General features: G+C 46.7%; 2 long non-coding RNA genes across 3 annotated transcripts in view; one reads left to right on the top strand and one right to left on the bottom strand.

Annotated features, from left to right (window-relative positions):
• Nucleotides 1-19999, top strand: part of LOC137860292 (uncharacterized) — a 291949-nt gene that overhangs the window by 75622 nt on the left and 196328 nt on the right. The gene's annotated exons all lie outside the window — the stretch shown is intronic.
• LOC137860493 (uncharacterized) lies at nucleotides 6414-11945 on the bottom strand. Its single transcript, XR_011098941.1, has 3 exons — nucleotides 11544-11945; nucleotides 8288-8537; nucleotides 6414-7091 (listed from the first exon to the last, which is right to left on the bottom strand). It is a non-coding gene; the product is annotated as an uncharacterized lncRNA (long non-coding RNA).

The raw sequence follows: 19999 nt of genomic DNA, 5'->3' as shown, positions 1-19999 counted from the left end.
AATTACTTCCTTGATGATATCATGCCCCTCTCAATCCTTTAAGCTCACCAGACCTAAGTAACGACACTGGTGTCTATTAAAAATAAATGGCTGTTTTTTCTGCTACTGTTCCCTCAGGACAAATTCAGGCTCAAAGCATGAAGACAACATAAATTCCCTTCTTCAGTGTGAGCACTCTTAACAGCCTGATTTTCAAAGGTCCAAGTGCAAACAGTACCATGGAAAACCCAGCTGCAAATTCCTCCTCCTAGAAACACTTAGGCAAATGTTGTTTCAGCCAGCCTGCTCGTGTGTGCAGAGCTGTCACATCCCTGACTTTGTGGGACTGAGGTTTAGTCCCTCAGCAGCAGCTTTAAGGGCAACGCGTGTACTGGTTGTGTTCAGCTCCTTGAGCAGCTGGGCAGATGAGTGGATCCCCTGCTACAGGTCAAAGTTTCTGAGTCCTGTCTCATTAGGCTTTGCTGTCCGCGTTTGTCAAGCAGGGCAGAGATGCACTGAGCTGTGCAGGCTGTTGGTCTCTTCTTAGAGGTTCCACTAGAGAATTTGTAGTATCCAGATGATTGAACAGGTCTGTAGGAAGACCAAGCTTGATAGGCAGTATTTAAGACTCCTTAAAAGATTTCTTTTTCTAAGAATTTGTCCACTTGCCCTTTGAACCCATGTAAACTTATTTTTGCTATTACAACTTGTGGTAAGGAGTCCCTATGTGTTGTGTGCTGAGCTGTCTCCTGTCATCGAATCTGAATCTGCCACATACAAATCTTTTCTGATAACCTTCTGTTCTTGTTTAGGAAGACGGTCATAAGTTTCCAAGGGCTAGATCACAAAATCTGGGGTAAATTCTGCAGACTGAAGACATAGCTGGAGATTCGTTCTGATAGTTGTGCTGCACGATACAGCCTGGGGGGGCTGAACAGAGGAGCCAGTGATGAACTGCTGAGGAGGCTCCTCAGGAGATGATTCCCCCAGAGGTTTAGCCAAAGTCAGCTGCAGCTATGCCCTGCCCAGTAAGGACCACAGGCTTCTCCTTGGGAGACTGGTGGGCTCTGCTGGCGTGAGGCCCTCCTGGGTCTTAACCTCCTGGGCCTTTTCCATCTCCGTCTCAGCCCCCTACCCCCTCAGGATTGCTCCCTACAGCACATTTGTGAGATTGCTGCACAGTTAAGGGCTGAAATGACCCGAGTGATTGGGAGCGGGGAACTGCTGTGGCCTCTGAGGAGTGAAATATGGCTTTGTGTCTGCAAAAAAGTTAAAGCTGCTCCCCAGCAAGAGCAACGGAAGGAAATGCCCTGTAGCTAAATTTCATTTTGGTGTACAGTATGAGAACATGTGCAACCCATTACAATAAAGCTCTTGCTGGAAAATGCCTAACCTATGCACTGTAAAACCTAATTAAGGGATTCCTTAAAAAACAAAGTTACCAACCAGTATCAAGGAGTGGATAATGAGAGGCTGCTTTGTGTAATCCAACCCTTTATCTTTAGGCCTTCGGGGTGTCCGCGGCCAGGCTCTGTCCCCTTGCTGTTGCTAGGCCTTTATTGTAATCGCAGGCCCCTCCGGCCTAGGAACAACTCAACCATCGCTTGTAAAGTTGACCTGCTCCATTAGGTTTCCTACTGGGTACAGCTGATAGCCTCTCAAGACGGATCAGCTCCCTGTGTCCTTGGGGATGGGGTTCCTGCAGGCACTGGCTCTGGGTTTGGAGGCTGATGCTGGTACCATCACTTCCAGTGGGGTTTTTCTCCACCAGAGGGAAGGAGGATGGGGAGAAATGAGAAAGCTAGAGGAAGTCTTTCTCTGAGAACCTCCCCAGGCCTGGTCTGTGCTGCCTGATACATTGCCAGCCAACATTTTGTTCTCCAATATGGGTGAAAGGAGAGGATGCAAGGCCTTTCCTCAGCACCTGCTGGGAGCAGCTCCCATGGGATGTTGGCTCTCAGGACCATGCAGGAATGGAAGAGAATGCAGAAACCATTGCTTACAGTAACTACACTTTTCTAGATGTGCAGACCCAAATCAATTTTCTCCTGCTAACAGTTGGGTGCTCAGTGCCATCAAGTCTCCATTTATTTTTGGTCTTTTTTCGGAGGGGCCAGCATCAGCGCGATTATCACCTAATTTCTATATGTGGTGCTGATGTGGAAAGGATCCATCCAGGCAGCTCCCAGCTCCTCACCTTGTCCTGTGCTGCTCCTCAGAGCCTCTCAGGGACTCCCTGCCTCCTTCACAAGCCAGACGAAGACACTTAAAGGAGTGTGGGGTTTTGCTATAGGGTCTAACACAACCTTGTGCCCCATCTGAAGAAGAGGGTGAGGTCTACCCTGAGGTCCTTGGCACCAGCTGAGCTGGGACTTGCTTGGGACTTCATGGGTGGACACATGCCAGAGACATGTTGCTAGCAGTGAACAAGGGCAGATTTATTTGCAGGCCAGGTAACATGCAAGCACTCTCCTTGCCCTCAAGCTCACAGCATTATAAAGTGTTTCCTGTTGTGGTCATGGCTGTTAACAGCGGGTCAAAACTAAAAGCTCCCAATTTTTACACAGGGAAAGCCAACAGGAGCAGAGGCCGAGCCCTCTGTTATCACTGTCTGAATCTCCCCCTTTCCAGCCCAACGGCTGAGCCCGAGAGCTAAGCTGAGTTTTACAATATCTGTAATTAGTCATTTTTATGGTGTGCTCATTTGCAATATTCTAGGTAAAGATCTGTCAGTGTTTCCATTATATACCCTTCTGTTTGCAGTGGTTTATAACCAGGCTATAAAAACACACTCTGGGGCAAAGCTTGCCACATAAATTCTCAGCAGAGAGCCTATTTTTGTTTTGGTTTTGTTTTTGTTTTGCTCTGTCACTTATAAATGTGACTTTTAAATGCCCGGTAAATATAGAAAAAAATCAGGTGGCTTCTTCAAGCGCGTGTTTAACCAGGTTTCATTTTAGCAGAGGCATAGTGCTAAGGGGATTAATTTCTGTGGTTTTTGGGTAGCCGAAGAATGAGAAGTTTACTATAATTGAACTGAAAGACTATCTGTAAACTAGCATCTGGATTTAGAGCTCTATTTACCACACAAACCGTGCTGAAATCGCTGACTATAACTCCTGGAGGGCAGTTACTTTGCTCTGCATTCAGCCCTGATGCTGCATATACAGGCTCTCAGCTCCAAGGACTATATCCAGTGCTTAGCTTTTACCCTTGCACATCCAAAGAAAGAGTAAATTTTAAATGAAATACAAACAGCATACAAACAGAAGGCTTGGTAAATAAATAGCAGGATGGATTTGCAGTGGGGATTTTGGGTATATGAGCATCTGACCGTGTCCACGTACCTATAGGGCTAACAATCTTACTAATTTCTAGTGTGATTGGAAACATGAATTCAGATCGGTGTTTAAGGTTTTCTGTAAAATAACAAGAAATTTGAATACAAGGAGTTTTATGGCATAAAAGCATTACACTTCATCTGCCAGGCAACATAAGTGATCCTCTCACTTGGTGGTGGCATTGCTTTATAGAAAGCTGTCTCCACTTTCAGTGATTAGGGGTGGATGAGCTGCAGCACCAAGCTGCTTATCCCCATGGTGTGCCAAAAGTTGCCCTGGCACAGCCAGCCAAGTGCCAGGAGAAAAAACCTCCTGGTTGCAAACAGCAACTCCTCACAGGGGAAACACCAAAGGAGTCATTGGCTTCAAGGACACAAAATCAGTTAAGAACATTTTCAATGTATTGAAGGCCAAGTTTTGCAACTGTTTCCGTACATAAAATATAAAGAACTGATTTATCTCCCTCAAGAGCAAGGGCTACAAAATCTGCTCCTCATCTTCTTTTGATGATTTTGCGGTGTGTTTCTCTGATCCTCAGTCTGATCCTTTTAATTTCAAAAGCTTTAATCAAAACCTCTTAACAATGCACTCACTTACTGGTTTGCGGTTCACATTTAATTCTGATTGATTTTTTAAAAGGATCGTTGCATTAAGATGCTATGGCTTCTGTTTGAGTGATTCATTAAAATATGCCTGGGATGGCACAACCCCAGTCAGACTGAAGCTTTGCGCTGACAGACCACTAAAATAATACCCCGTGTGTGACTTCCCAGGGAGTAAATAAAGAGAGCTTTTACCAGGGAGACCTTAAACCCTTATCATATCATGCAAAAGTGCTCAGTTAAGGCCTGGAAACTCATAGGTATAACACTTCTGTGTCCAACGGGCTGTTCACCACTCGCTCCGTGCCTTTCTGCTCACAGCTTCGGGGTGGACTTTGGGTTCGCTGGGTCCGGGCTGAAGCTGCCTATCAATTTGTATGGGTGTGCAATTAAACTGGGGAGAGCTACTGCCAGATGAATTAAAATAATAGGATCTGGTTTTCAGGTTTAATGATGGGATTAGTGAGCGAGGACCAATTTTGCAGGAATGCTGCCTTGTCAGACGGAGGAGAGGGGCTGCATGTGATTGTGTTTAACTGGGCTTTACTAGAGGCAGTTGGCTGGTGTCTGAGAGCTGTTCTGCTAGCTGCCCTGAGTATAAAAAAAAAAAATTGAGTAACTGCCTTATTTTTATTAACTGAAATACAGATCTGATTGCAAAAGTCCAAACAATGCAGGAGATCAACAGTTTAAGCGGTTTAAAAACCCAGCTTCTTCCTTTCACCAGGGCTCTACTGTCCCAGCATCTCAACAAACATATGAGTCAGTTGACGTTGTATTATCCTTTCAAAATTGACTTTTGGCATTTGTTTCTTTAGAACCAAAATATCACTCATTTCCTCCAAGCTCCTCTCTTAAGCATCTGTGCCAGGAATCATGGCTAGCATGGGGAAGAAATTAGATTTACTTAGGGAAAAAATAATGTGTCTGTCTTGGTTGATCTAAGTGCAATGAGCTGATGCTAAGGGAGGGGTGAGAAAGGAACTGCCTGGGAGCGAATTAGTCGTGTTTTAACTTGGAAATGAAGCAGGTGGCGATCAATTTTCATACGGAAAAATAAAAATGGTTATGAAAGTTTATTGTCCTTCATCCTCATAGTGATAGGAAAGGCCAATCCAGGAACCATGGTGGCAAATCCAGGGGACTACATAGAGGTGAAGTAACAAAACTGTGCAGGTTTTTGCACATGGAATACATGAAATGGCAGGTGCCTGCCAGCAGCCTCCTGTGTTCAGGGCACCAGGCACTGGTGTTTGTGCTGCTGGGGATCATTTATGGGGAGCCGGGCAGCCAAGGAGCTGAGGGACGGGGATTAGAGCATGCACAGGACGGGTAATGCTCTGAAATGGGTGCCTAAAGAGGTCTTGTCTTTCCTTTGTGGTGGGGTGTGCTGACATAACGAAGTATCTGTCACTCATGGTGCAACTGTTGTCTTTACAGAAACACTCAGCTGTGGCCTTTTATCTCAGCTGGGTGGCTCTAGGGCCCCTTACAGCTCTCCTGCAGAGCAGGGTGCTATTTAAATCTGTCTGCAGGATAACTATGGAGAGGGAGGAGGAGTTCTTACTAAAGGCTTTCTAGTGATTTGGGGAGAGAAATCCCTGAGTTGCTGAGGAAAGTTCCATTTTGCATTTTCTTTTAGTCTCTTGATCAAGGCACTTAAAGGCCTCTCAGCACCTTCACACCTGAGTGCCCCTGAAGTTGCTGCACCAGGGCTGCTTGGGCAAGGGAACGTTGCACAAGAGGGCTCTGTGGCACATGCAGGTCAGTAAAAAAAAAGAGCAAACAGTGTCTGTTTCTGCCAAATGTAAGGACTTCTTTTAGAACAAATGATTTTTTAAAAATTCTTTTGCTTGAAAGAGAGATCTGAATGTTTTTTACAAAAGGGTCAGGAACCTGAGGTAAGGAGACATTCCCTTTCAGCTGTAGCTGAATGACAAACAATTCTGTTAAGCACTTCTGAAAAGATGTCTTTCTTTTCCAAATGCATCACTGCTGTAAGTTCATCTGAGAAAGGAGCTTCGAGTGGGGCAGATCTGGAAACTGTCTTCTCCAGGTGACCACTTTGAATTTACCCCATGATGGCAGAAGTGAAAACCTCTTAAAAGTCCTGTAAAATGAGTCAGTCTCAGCCCAAATCCCAGAATAACTTTGTCCACATCAGTAGAAAGTGATCAAAATCGGTGCTCTTGCTGGCTGTCCCTAAAGAAAAGTCCTGGCCTAAATGAGCCGTGAAAACAGAGCTCTTTCACCATGCTTCATCCCGCCAAGCATTGCACCATATTTTTTAGCAGAGCACTGTGGAAGTTTTTTCTGGGTATCTGCAGAGTGCTTACCTCTTCACAACTATCCAGCAACCCCCTTAAAGGGGGCCTAAACTCTATATGCAAGAAAATAATTCCCTCCTGTACTATCCCTCGTGCCACGGACCTGAAAGATAGAGGGAGCACTGCACTCTGGAAGCAAATTAAAAGATTAAAAAGCGTTGAAAAGGTGTTTGTGTAGGATCTTCTCTGATATTTCTGTCTCCATCATGTACATTTGTGACTTGTCAGTGCAAAATTATTCACCATGGCCTTGCTAAAATCCTGATCCACTTCAGATTCCCTTTTCCCCAAAGGAGTCTTCATCTCTGTTCAGCTCAGTAGCTTGAATTAATATTCAGATATTCTTGGTTATATCTGTTAACTTGGAGTCTGTTAACTTCTCCATCATTTTTAAGGAAGTTCACTCTTGGTCTTCCGATACACCAAGCTGCTGTGGTAGTGAAGTTTGAGGACGCCTGACCTTCCTTGTTAAGCTCAGGGAGGGGAACACAAGCTCAAAGGAGGCAGCAGGTGGCATTTTGGTTGCTCTTCCTTCCTAAAACACGAAGCAGCTTTCAGCTGGGGATGCCCCAGAAAAACCACAAGCACGCAGCTGCACCCTGGGGTGCACCTTTCCCTTCTGCTTGCCCTTGCTGAGCAGGAAGCTGTCAGGTGGCTGCCGGGACAGCTTGGGGCGTCACAAAGAAGTAGCCTGGGAAAACATCACATCAGAGCCGTCATTTTCTGTAAAAAGGTTCTTCTGAGGCTCCAGCCCGGGAGGTGAGAACCGATGTCCTGTTTTCCCGGTGACAGGAGAGAAATGCCGGGGAGCACCAGGCAGCTGGAACGGCAGTCGTGCGTTCCTGGTAGGAGCAAGACAATAAAACTTCCTCGCGTCTCCCAGGCTCCGCAGCTTTCTGATGTCAACAACAGCAGCAGGAGGCTTCAGGCACGTTCCCGGCAGCTGATCATATTTATCAAGTTCATGTTCTTCTTCTTTTCTTTTTTTTTCCCCCCCCCCCCCCCCCCTTAAATACCAAGGTCCGGGAGCCACGAGATGGCCAAGTTCCAACTCCGGCCCCTTTGAGCATAGAGAAATGTGTGCTGGGGGCTGGAGCAGGGACATGCTTTCTCCATGTGAGCCGAAGAACAAACAGCAGAGCCCTCCACGGGGACAGATTGTTGACATGTTTATGATGATGAAGTGGGGTAGAGCTCTCAAAGGGGGATGCTTAGAAATGAAGAAGTAAAGTGTGGCACTGCCGAGGGCCTATATAATGCTAAATATTGTAGGAAACTGCAGTTTCTTCCTATTTGTGACCGCTTCGCTGAGCAGTTGGAAGAGTCCCTTCCCAGCCGTACATCACGCGTTCCCCATTTGGAGCTGTAGCTGTAACAACAGCAACAACAACCCAGCAGGCGCCAGGAGTACGGAGTGATGGGGCTGGAGTTACAGGGACTCTTGCCATAATTTATAGCCCTGCTCGAAAAGTGTGAAAGATATGATGCTATGTGCCTGGAAATCCTACCCAGAGGACAGCTTACAGATGCTAAGTGGGTATTGGAATACCCTGGCTGGCTGGGGCTTGCCATTACGTTTGGGGTCACAGGCAAAAGCACTTCATCTTCCCCTGCATGTGCACATGTGTGTTTGCACCGTGGGATGGTCCCTGGATCTGCTGCCCAAGGTCAAACCTCCCACCTGGCATCTGAAGGGGAGAAAAAGGACGAGGGAGCTGGGTTAAACTCTCCCTCGTGGCGATGCGCATTCTTCTGGAGTGCTCACCTCAACCCTGGAGCTCGCCCTGCTGTGCTGCAGGCTGGCTGGGTGCAGCCAGCTGGGTTTGGGTGCTATTCTGCAACCACGAAGCACCTCGTGTTGGGGGTGATGTGCCAAAAAGGGCACAAATGGCAGTGTCTGTAGCCAGCTCTGGCCAGAGGTGGGCAGCTGGGACAATGTCCAAGCTATCAAGACTGTAAGACTTCTGAAGAAGCCTTAGCGTGTGTTTGCTCAACTCAGAAAGTGAGAAGGGGAAAATTCAGATCCATTTCTTCTTACCTGTGTAGACATGAGTTTAGAAAAAGCAAGGAACTTCTCCCAGAAACCCCAATTCCTTCTGTGGGGTTACAAACAAGATGAGAGGCCCCAAGCTCTGAGCCCCTCAGCCTGCTCAGTGCTGCAGAGCAGAAAAAAAAGCAAAGCAAAGCAGAAATGTGTGTTCGCAGGCATCGCTGGAGCTGTTATCTTTGGTGAATCCCTGCTGGCTGAGTCTGAGCACACCTTGTCTGGGGCCAGAATGGCTTTCACCCTGAAGGAAAAAAAAAAGAAAACATCTTTCTCAGACAATATTTCAGTGTCTTAACCTGCCGCGGGCTTCCCTCTGGGCCTCTTGGATGTATGAGGTGGGAGCTGACGGCTTTGCCTCGGTCTGAATTCTGCTGCTACTGTGCTGGGGGCTGTGTCCCCCTTGCCGGGCTTTGGGCTGACGCTTTTGCTCTAAAAGATATGGGTGTTTGTGTTATTTTTTTTTCAGAAAACATGTTTCTGGGCTTTTTCTCCCTAGGAGAAAATTGAACTTCTCAGCAATTAAATGAAATTGTCTGTAGGAAAGGGTTGTTGGAGGGGGGGAGCTCTCAGAATAACAGATGTCCCCACTTGGTTGTCTTTGGTTCTGGAAATCTTTCCTGACACAAATATTTTTGTCTGGACCAGAAAGGATTAGCACGACTTTCTCATTGCTTATGGAATCGAACTGGTTTTTGATGAAATCTTAGAAGAAAATACCATTAAGTTCACGTGTGTTATATGGTAGGACCTTCTGTGAGGGCACACAGGGGCTCATGGGGCCAGCCTTGTCCCTGTCTCCCTCTCCGCTGAGCCCAGAGGTGCCTGGTGTCTCCTGAGCCCTCGCTTGGATGAGCCCTCAGTGTTTGCTGCCTGTTTCTACTGCTGCTCTCTCAAATTTTCCTCAATCCAATTCGTTAGGATTTACAAAATCACTGTAGATGTTTACCAGATGGAAGACCTGCTTCATTTATGCATGTTATCTCCATCTCCGTGTTAAGGAGCTTTATCCATTTCCCATAGCCCTTCAGCAGGCGTGTTCGCGCTGAGGATGATATCCTCCTTCCTGTGCAGTAATATTTTCCCAATACTTAAGCGCTCAACGTGTCCCAAAGGTATCAGACTCATCTTTCAGACTCCGATACAAGTGCATTTGATCCAGCTTAAAACTCGAGGATTGACTCAAGGTCCAGCCTCACACCCCAGAGCCCCACCTGGTACCAGCAACCACTGAATTGTTTTAGTTCAGTCCAGCTCTTTCCAGGGCTGTGCATGGGAAGCACCACATGAAAAGCCATAATAAGCTCACTGCTTTCTTGTCCTCCTTCCCTATGCCTTTTGTGGCATCTCCTGTTTTATGATCCCCTTTATACTGTAGCATTTCTCCCATTTTTTTTTTTTAAGATTTAGACTTATTTTTTTTGGTAATTCGTTCACCTTTTAAGAAACATGACTGCTGAGGACTCTGCACCCTCTGTTTGTAGTCCTATCAAGCCAAAATCCTCCCTTGCCAGCCTGATTGAGTGAATTTCTCAGCTGTATTTCCAGGATTTTGAAGGCCCTCTATGAGCCCCAGAGGTACAAAGTGTCACTGACTGTGTGTCTGATGTCCTGCAGGAGTGTGAGGCAAGGGGAACGCAGACCTCCCGTGGGGCAGCAAGGGCATTTTAGCACATCCACATATCAGGCCAGGAGCCCATAAATCCATCAGGAGTGGAGCTCCAGGTTGCCCGTCGGGCTCTGTTTTCTCTGACCCCGCTGGTGCTGGTGGCTCCATGTTGCTCTCTGCACGTTTTAAATTTCAGACCTGATTTGCTAGAAGAAAGTCGCCAAACAGAAAATCTGACAAACAAACCGCAGAGAACATCTGATCTGATCAGAAAATACATAAGCCTGTTAGTGAGTGTAGGCACGGCAAGGGCTAGCATTAATGGGGAACATATTTGTTATTAAATCCCATCCACATAAGCCAATCTGAAACAGATGTGGACGTTAGTGGTATTAATAAGTGGGCAAGCTCCAGGGATCCTGAAGGTACTGCTGCATGGGGGGAGAGGGGGCAAGGACACATCTTTGCTGTCACATGGGTTTTATAAGGAAGGGCTGTATTTTTACACCATGCCTTGCTTTGCATTCCTTGCTGGGACTGAAAACTGTAGGATACAGAGAGAGGGGTGCTGGGCTGGAGCGGAGACAGCTGCCTGTGGGAAGGGAAGGAGAGAGGTGGGTGGGAAGGGAACCAGGTTCTCTGCCCTCCCTCTGAGGGCAGCGGGTGTCTGGTGGAGCGGTCCCAAACAGTCCTGCCAGGGCCAGGAGGGTGAAAGGTTAAAGTGTGCTCAGGAAATTGCAGGGAGTAAGAGCTGCAGAGATGTAAGGGGCGTTGCTTGTGTAGAAAAAAAGGGCTTTCAGAGCAATTTGACTTTGTCAAATCTGACAAAATTGCCAGCACTTGCATTGTCCAGTCCTTTCTCTAAAGTAGGAGGACTCTGGACCTTTCCAAGACAACGTTACTAGGGTTTTGAATATTGCAAGCCCCTGGATTTTACCTAGCCACCCTCTGTGAAACAGCTGACCACTTTTTGGTTGATAGTTTAAAACAAAAAAGAGAAGCAAAAACTTCAGCCCAAGGCAGACACTTGGCATGGAATATTGCAGCCCGAGTGGTTTTAAGTTTGACAAAGTTATTAGCAATTGAAAACAGGGCCTTATAATTGGAAATGTTTGGCAAGCTTAATAACGGGTTGTGCTACCAGCCCTGCCTCTTAGATGTGTGCATGTACGGGGATGAGCATGCAGCCGGCACGAGGGCACGCGTTTGTGTTGGGTGACTGCTGGCTGCAAACAGGCACACACAGCGGCACACCGGTGTCCTGCACCCCCAAGACACCGCTTTTATTCACCTCTCTCTTCTCAACCTTAATTCTTCAAGTTTTGGTTGTCCTTCCTCCTCCTACTGTAATTAAAACCAGACTGCAAATGCTTCTTGTCCTCACTGGAACAAAACACTGACTCTTCTCATGCTCTAAGAAATAATATTAAAAAGGAGAATTCACAATGGCTTTGGGGTGGCACACAGCCAACTTCCAGGGTGCTGGGAAGGCAGCAGAGATGCTTCATACCTCTGTTTTCCTCCCAAAAGTCGCAGGGAGAGTGGGGTTTGCTTGCTTTCAGTCTACGTGCGTGTGCTTGGGGCTCTTTGCGTGCCAGCAGCTCATCGGGAGGAGACGGCAGCTTTTTGGACAGCACCTACCTGGGGTAAGGAGTGTCCTGGCTGGGCTGAGCCTGCCGGCCCCGTCCGCTGTTGGTCTTCATTAGGGCTCTCTGCGGCGTGTGCTGCTGCTCCATCGGCGTCCCAATAAAGGTTCAACTCTCGATTACCACAAGCCCCGCTGCAGCCAGGAAACGACGTCAAGTTGAGTCATCATCTTGTTTGAATTACACCAATATGAAAATACATGCAAGCCACGGGGAGCCAGCGTTTTCCCTTCTATATAAAAAGGGGTTATGACCATATTAAAAAACACAACAAAACCCACCAGCTTTTAACAGGAGATGGTGGAACAGAGGGCTTAAGTGATGCCGAAAAGTCCAAACACGAAAATAATTACATTGGAAACAAGGGCCTGCTCTTTCTTTTGCTCAGCCTCATTATGACCCCTGCTCCTGTCCTCCCTGCATCTCCTCCACCGCCTTTCATTTTGGGGAAGGGAGAAGAGCAGCTTTGGACCGCGGCTGCTGAGTGGCAATGTGGTGCTGTCATCATTCACAAAAGGGAAGCAAAGCTGAGATTTGGGTAGCAAAGAAATGGCTGGAAAGGAAGCTCTTCTCCAAGCCTCCAGGTGTTTATGCAAAGGACAATGTCACCTTTTTCCCAAACTCTCCTGTAAGTTGCAGAGACATTTCTGTGACGAGGAAACATTTCTAAACCAACACAGAACGGATCTCTGGCTCTTTACACCTGGACAACCCAACCCCTTTTTATTTTCCCTAGTATTAGCACAGAAGAATGGGGTGAAAAAGAAGCCTTCACCCTGCTCATTGAGACTGCCAGACCTGGTCCGTGCTGTACAAGACCATCACCAGGGCACGCTGAAGCCAAGGGGAAGAAGACTCATTTGTCTTCCTATTTCACACACAAAGAGGAAGCCTGGGCACCCTGGTAACTGTTCCTTTTCTTGAGATAACAAAAGTGCCACTGCTAGGCTTCACCGTCCTTGCATGCAGGTGAGCACAGTTCACATGTTGTGTCCTTTGCACTTTGCTTCTTCTCTCCTGACTTCCAGTCAGACCAAATTGCTGAGTCTGACCCGACTCAGGCTTTTGGATGCTGCTGAAACCCCCCGAGAGTCTTCCTACTTCAGAAGCACAGCAGCTTGTGCACTGCGCCTTATCCTGGTTATTAATCATTTGTTTTTAACTCTGTCCACCAGGCTCCGGTAGGCTCGCAGCTCCGGATTTAAGGTGAACATGCCCTGCTGAAAACCAAAACAGCGCCTTCATCCCTTTCAGGCTCCTTGTTTGTTTCAGTGTTATGAATGGTGTTTGCATGCTTTTTAATCATCTCGGCTCAAGGAGTTTGAGTCCTTTGCTGTTAGTAATTTTGATATATTGCTACCATGCTACACACCGAAAGTATTTCTACTTTCTTACCTCCACATATGTATGCAGTCAGGAACAATTACTAATGTCAATCGTGTCTGCTTGCTAGCTTGCTTTTTTTTCCCTGTTGGTTGTGCTGTAAATCATTTTCACATTTACAACATTAAGAAGGCGCTCTGAGCAATCATTCTTGTGGTCAACAAACTGTTACTGCTTCTCAAGTGTCATGGGTCACTACTTAATTACTGGATTTCACTCCCAGTTAAAACCATTAATCTTGTCTCCACCACCTTTCTCTGGGCCTCTCAGCCCAGTGTGTTTTATGTTAGGCACACGTGACTCAAAATGCTGTTTTTTTTTCTTTTTTCCTTTTTTTTTTCTTTTTTTTTTTCTTTTTCTTTTCACAGCAGCAGCAGTTCCATAGCCAGGATTTCTGGGCTTGATAAGCAAAATCATCCAGCAGAGGCTTTCTCTGGGCTGAGCTGCTATAAGCTGAGCCTTTCGGCAGAGAGCAGACTTTTTCAAACGGATGCACAGATGCCGAATGCAGCGAAAAAGAAGTGATGGGGGAGCTCAGAGGTGGTGCTGAGCTTGCACACAGCGATGCCACCTTGGCCATGGGAAGTCCCCAGGAGGAAAAGGGATTTTCTCTGTGCAACGTGCTCTCAGCAGCTGCTCTCGGTCACTGCCTGAGGCTGGCACGGGAAGGAGCATGAGAGGGGAAGACCCAGTAGCCTGGGGAAAGCAGACATTAATTTATGGGTCCTAAAGGTTCATCGGGAGTTGAACTTGTCTGTGAAAGATTACTTATGCCGTCACTTCAAGAGAGTCAGCTTGTGCTCTCATTACTCTGCCCTCGAGCAGGCTGGAAGCCCCTCTGGATGGCCCAGCTCCTCCCCATCTGCTCTGGCATCGATGGGGATTCATAGGTGTTATGTGAGACAGAGAAAGGCTCCCCTGTTGTTCCCTACATGAAACTGCAGCAAAAACATATTGAGAATTATAAGCATAAAAAAAAAAAAGGAACATAGGGGCTACAGAAACCAAACAAAGCTTGTTTCATAGGCCACATCCACAGTGTGTTCATACAAAATGCCACGTGAATCGCACTTAATTTGCTGCAGAATATATTTTGCTATTTCAGCAAAAGAAAAAATAAAAAAAAATAAAAAGGAAAAAAGAAGAAAGCCTGTGGAGGACAAGAGCTTTGCTGCATGCTAGCTGTAAAAGTTCCATAAATGTGGAATCTATTAAAACCATTATTTGTTTATGATGTGAAAGTGATTAGTCTGTTCCAAAAGCAAAAACATGAAAACACCAGGCGTTGGGACTCTGCGGCAGAATAGCCACTGATTCTTGATTATAGTAATTTATATAACGTGAATCTTTATTATATGTATTATTACCGTAGCACTCGGTTGCCTTGGCCGAAATCGGGGTCCCCTTCACATCATTTAGGGAACACGTTCCCTGCCCTGAAGAGCATCTAAGCAGACGAGAGCTGGGCAAAAGGGCATGAAAGCACCTCTGGTTTGCAGCTGGGGAGCTGAGGCAAGGAGGCAGCCCTGCCTGCCCTCGGTCATGGCCAAGGGGCCATGAGGCAGCCCGGGCACCTCCGCTCGGCCCTCAGGGTGCTGCTGAAGCCAGCGGTTCAGCACGGGTGTCAGGCCGTCCATGTGGCCCCAATTACAGGCCCAGGGCCTCGGTTTCACTTCCTGGATCGGATACAATAACAGGATGCTAGGATATTTGGGCTGCGTTCACTGCAGGGGATGGTTTTTCTTTAAAAACAGAAAAAAACAGGCCGTTTCCCTCTGAGAAGTCAAATCGTGGAAAGATGGGGACTGGGGCTTGTTCTGTGGAAACCTCACCCGGCTTTGGCTCCTTACCGCTTCCTTTCGCAGCACTTCTCACTTCGGCTTGTAACACCTTGCTGGTGTTAATGTGGCTTTCGGGGGGGCTTATATTTGCTGCCACCCTCCCTGGATGACCCTCACCTGGCTCTTTCAGCAGCCTCACAAACCTGCAGGCAGAGCCCCCGCTTGGTCCTTGCTGTTGAGCCCTCTCGTCAGTGGCTTGCAGGGCCTTTGAAAAGGTCTGCGAAGGGTCTGAATTCACAGCCTGCTCATCCTTTGGGTGACAGCCCCAAAGCTGCTCCTTTACCATTAATGTCCCTTTAGCAAGGGACATTTCTAACAGGAGGGGAGCACTCGGATAGTGGCTGGGTTGAGCTGGCTGCGAAGGCCAGCACTGAAGGCTGCTATCGGTGGCAGGAGGCTCTGGTCCCTCACTGGTGGGCTGATGATCCAAACAAGCATCTTTCAGTTTAACAGCCTGTTAGAGCTTTTGTCTGGTCAAAATTATTGTTATTCCCAGGCAGAACAAGACACTCCTGGAGGTTTTCTGGCCTGTGTGCTTCAACCCCATCGCTTCCTTTAAACCACATCTGATTTGGGACGCAATAATTCATCAGTCATCTTTCATTACCCAGGCAGAGCGATTGTGGCTTACTACTGTTTCCTCTGCCTCAGTAACTCGCCTGCTCATTTAGTGTATTGGTAATGATGGGCGTGGGCTCGAGAAGCACAAAATCCCCTTGGTCTCACCCTGGGAGGGAGGCCTTTCCTCTCTTTTGGAGGTCTGCTTTGGGGAGGAGACGATTAACAAAGAGAGGGCAGAACACTTAGTTTGGGAAAGTTTTGGTATTTAAATCAGATTGAGTACTGAACTGCTGCAAATTAGTTGGCCGGCCAGGGCACTATCATAGAGAACAAAATCCCATAAACATTATCCAGTTGTTCAAGCTCCATCCTTAAATCAGCTAAGGGCTGTTTGCCTGTGTTTTCATTGTGCAAGGCTGTCCCTTAACCTTCTCATTTGCAGCCCAAATTTCCCCTCAGCCCTTACATGATTTGTGCTTTTTTTTTTTTTTTTTTTTTTTTGGCTTTCACTCTCCTCCTTTTTTATCACCCAAAATGTTTGAAGACTGCAGTCTTCTTGTAAGCAGGCCATCCTCTTCTGGTTTCTTCTGTGGAAAGTGCTTTCTGCTCCTGCTCTTCCCAGTGTCCTTCCTTTCATACGTTGCACCATGAATTTACTTTGCTTGCATCGAGTTGGCCACAACATTCCCATATAATAGTGTTACTGCTTCTCTCTGTCTGCAGGACGTGGCATTTGGTGTGTCTGGGTCCTTCCACTCATGTGAAGTTACAGTGATGCATTGCCTCACACCTTGCACCTCGAATCTGTGTGCATTTTCTGTGACTTCTCGTCTCAAGATCATCCGCTTTGTGTTAACCTTCTTGCTCTCCTCCCCCTTTACAGTATCTTTGAAACTGGGTTGATCAGCAAGTTTCATTAGCACATTTCTTTCATTACATGCCATGGTCATTAATGAGAGAACCCTGTGAGATAAATTTCTAAGACCCAATGCCGAAGAGCTCCAACAGTCACTCCTTTTAGCCAGCAATTTCCTTTTCACATAGTGTGTTGCCTTTCATACACATCACTACTTCACATACTTCTCAGATCTTGTACAAATTCCCATTTTCTCCTGTAAAGAGCCATTTTCCATGGGGCCCTATATGACATACTTTATTGAAGTCCAGACCAATAGGATTCCTTGCATGTCCTCTAGGAAATCTCTAGCAAAGAAGCCAGCTGAATTAGATATCTATCTTTGGCAAATCCACGTTGTACTCCATCCCAGTTCTCATGTATACTTATGTCTTTAATTATTCTTTCCTTTGACTGTTGTTTTAAAGCCTTGTGTGCTCTTAAAAATGGCTAATGGCAACAGACTTTACCTGCTGTTTCAAAGCAAGCTCTTTAAAATGCCTGTCAGAAGTGGATCTTGGTGTGCAGGATGCAGCCTGCGTAGGGTTTGCAGATTGATGGGAGAGGAGCTTGTCTGCCTCCTTGGATCCTGGCCACGGCGAGGAGAGCCAGCAGGGCTGAAAGGACATTGGGACATCGCAGGGTCTAGTCCTGGTGTTCAGAGAGGGGTCCTGGGCCACTGAAGGAATTAGAAAAGCTCTCATTCACACGAGTAGCCCTCAGGCAAGGCATGGTGTGTGGGTCATGTTTCTCCATGGCACTTTGTCCCCAGAAATCCCTTGAAAATTCCCTGGGAATGCAGGAATTGTATTTCTCCCTTTGCCCACTTTCCCATCATGTGAGGAAAAATGGAGTTGGTTTCTGTGTTCACTCTATAAATTACTGTTCTTTAAATGGGGTTACAGTTAAGTGGATATGAAAAGGGGAAATTTATTGTTGTACTTCTGCTCCTGCTTGGAAATACAAGCTTTGGCTTGTATCTGCACTTATATTAATACAAACTCAGGCACGTGCACGCAGGTTTATATAAAGCATGTGAAATGCCTGTCTGTGTTTGAAATGAAAGAAATGGGTAGTTTGTCCAATCTGGAAAATACCAGCCAAAAAAGGGGGGGTGGGTAATATGGGTAAAGTGTAAGAAGAGTCTAAATAAACTTGTCAGAAAGGGGAAGATTGAATCTGGCAGGTGGAAACCTGAATGCAGCAGAAGGGAAACAGGAACCTACGTGGAGTGTGGCAACGGGGAAAATGAATAGCTCCAACAGGAAGGTGGGGGCTTGGTCTGAAAAAGTAAGCAAGGAGAAGAGAAGAGAGGGAAATTCAGCATTTTTCTAAGGGCAGAGAAGTCTTCCTGAACAGTCTGGCATGAAAAGAGGCCTGGAATGGATGAGAGCCTGGGTCTCCAAGTGAAGGAATGTATGAAGGGAGTCAAGAGAAGAGAGACTTAAGGAAGAGGAAGATTTACTTCTGTGTCACAGATGGGGGAAGAGATACTGGAAGAAGTTCCTCGGGAGATTTCAGGCTGACAGGATGAAATTTTCTCGATTGAAAAAAAGGAGCTAAATGTAAAGTGGCTTTCTCTCTTGTCCATCATGAGATCTTTCTTCACTCATCTTTGCTACAGATTTCTGCAAAACAAAGTGGGTCACTGGTCCTGCTGGTGATGTGTGCCCTGGACACCGGGGCACCTGGGCAGTTGTCTCCTTCTTCCCCCCAGCCAAGGGCTGGGCTGCCCTCTTAGCCTCCCAAAGATGTATCTCTGCCTGATTCTCCAAACCTGCTCCTGATTCAAGGGCCTAACACCTTGACCCACTGAGCTCTCAAGGCATGTGTGCGACCATCAACACCACCAGCCAGGGAGCTAGTTCAAGCTTTCATATTCAAATGGATTTGACACAGGTGGTAGTCTGATGATTTTAGTATAGACAGGGCTGTAGAAATACTTAAAATGAAAGAAAAGCTGGCTTTTCCCAATGATGCTGTGGTATCCCAATTTTTTACTTAATTTTGCTTCAGCTGTGCCCATTTGGGGTTAACTTTCTGCTAATACCCCAGTGCTACTTTCACTGCTCTGGAAGCCCTCTGAATGCTAATTTCAAGGTCACATAGCTACATTTGGAAACCAAATTTAAAAGCTGACGAGGCAAGTATGTATTTTCAAGTAATTTGGCAGCTCCCCCAAATAGAAACAAAACCAAACACAACATGGATGCTGTGACTGGTCACAACTACGTGGCAAAGCTCTCTGATGCTAACATCCAAACCTCACGTGTTGCATTCAGGCCAATCTCCACGAACATACCATAGGCAGGGAGAAAGGTGAAAGGGGGCCATAAATCACCTGTTGTGAGCTGCCCACTCAGCACTACTGCGGAGGAAAGTGAGAGCTCATTTTGGGGCTTGGTCTGTGGATCAAAGCGAGCCTGCCATGCCTTTTATCTCCCCTACCTCCCCAGGTGGCTGGCAGTGGGCTTGCAGAGCTGCACTGAGGAAGAAGGTCTGAAGCAAGGGGCAGAGCTGACCTGTGACATTGCTTGTACCTGCCTGCCCTCTGCCTGGCTCCTTTGATTCTCCCTTAATCTGTGTGTAGCCTCCCTGGGGACTAGTGGGGTAAGAGGAGCTATGGCTGTGCAGGAGGGTGATGCTGCATTCACACAGGGGAGGTAGGGAAAACAAGCTCAGTCTCCTCCAAACTTGCATATAAACAGAGAGGAAGGCTGAACCAGACCTTTGCACGTGAGAAGCCACAAGACCCTGGGGACAGACCCCCCCTTTGACCTTGGGCAGCGTGCTTTGTCCTTCTCCATGCCTCAGTTCCCCCCAAGTGAAACGAGGCAACAGTCTTGTCCCCAGGAAATTTTGACTGACAGGGGGCTGGGTGTGGTGACAAGTATCCTGACAAATGCATGATACTACATTTTTTTTCCCCATAATTTTAAGTTGGAAAGATTTCCCTTTCCCTTCTAGCTTGTCAGAGCTGTGAAGTTAGCCATGACAGCATAAATGGTCACTAAAATGGAAATTTCTAGTAAAAAAGGATGCTGATTTTTTTTTTCTTTTAAAAATTAATATTTTAGACTGAAGACGTTGTCTGCAGGTAGCAGAACTCTTAGGCAAAGTTGGAGATGTGTCTCACCTCGGTCTCTGGAGTTTGGCAGGGAAAGAAGTGTCCTTCAGCATGTCGGAGCAGCCCCAATCTGTGTCTTGGAGGTGTTCAGCTCGGGACAGCGAGTGTGCCAGCTCGCCTGCTCTGCAAGAGCACAAAGTGCAGGCTTCAGGAAAGCTGCAAAGGGCAGCGAACAGCCTCTCCCTCGGTGCAGTTCTGCAGCATCAGCCTGAATGAGCGATGTGTACGCGCATCTGTGGTGCGTTTGTGGGGCTGGAGCAGGTTCCCTGGGGTGTGTCCATTTTGTTCCAAGCAGTTCATAAATCTCGTAATTACCAACAAAGGATATTCTGTTAAATGTAAATAATATCTGAAATATAATCTCTATAAATGTGGTTCATTTAGCCATTAATTTTATAGATTGTTGAAGTAATTAACAGTGCATAAAGAGGACTTCCTGCAATGCAAGTGTGATCTTTGGCTGAATGGACCTTTATAGTGATCTCTAAGACAGTCTCTCAGAGTGGAACTGGAATTTCATCTTGCCTTTATTTCCTTATTTTAGTATTCTTAAAGTGTTTCTAGAATGAAATTCTTGGGTACGTTGGCCTTTAGTTGTTTAACTCTGCCTTTGTGGGTCAGTATAAATCATGCAGAAATTCATA

The sequence above is a fragment of the Anas acuta genome, chromosome 8, assembly GCF_963932015.1.
Source record: "Anas acuta chromosome 8, bAnaAcu1.1, whole genome shotgun sequence".
Taxonomy (NCBI): domain Eukaryota; kingdom Metazoa; phylum Chordata; class Aves; order Anseriformes; family Anatidae; genus Anas; species Anas acuta.
Note: the sequence above shows the minus strand (reverse complement) of the source record. Positions and strands in the feature narration are given on the sequence as shown.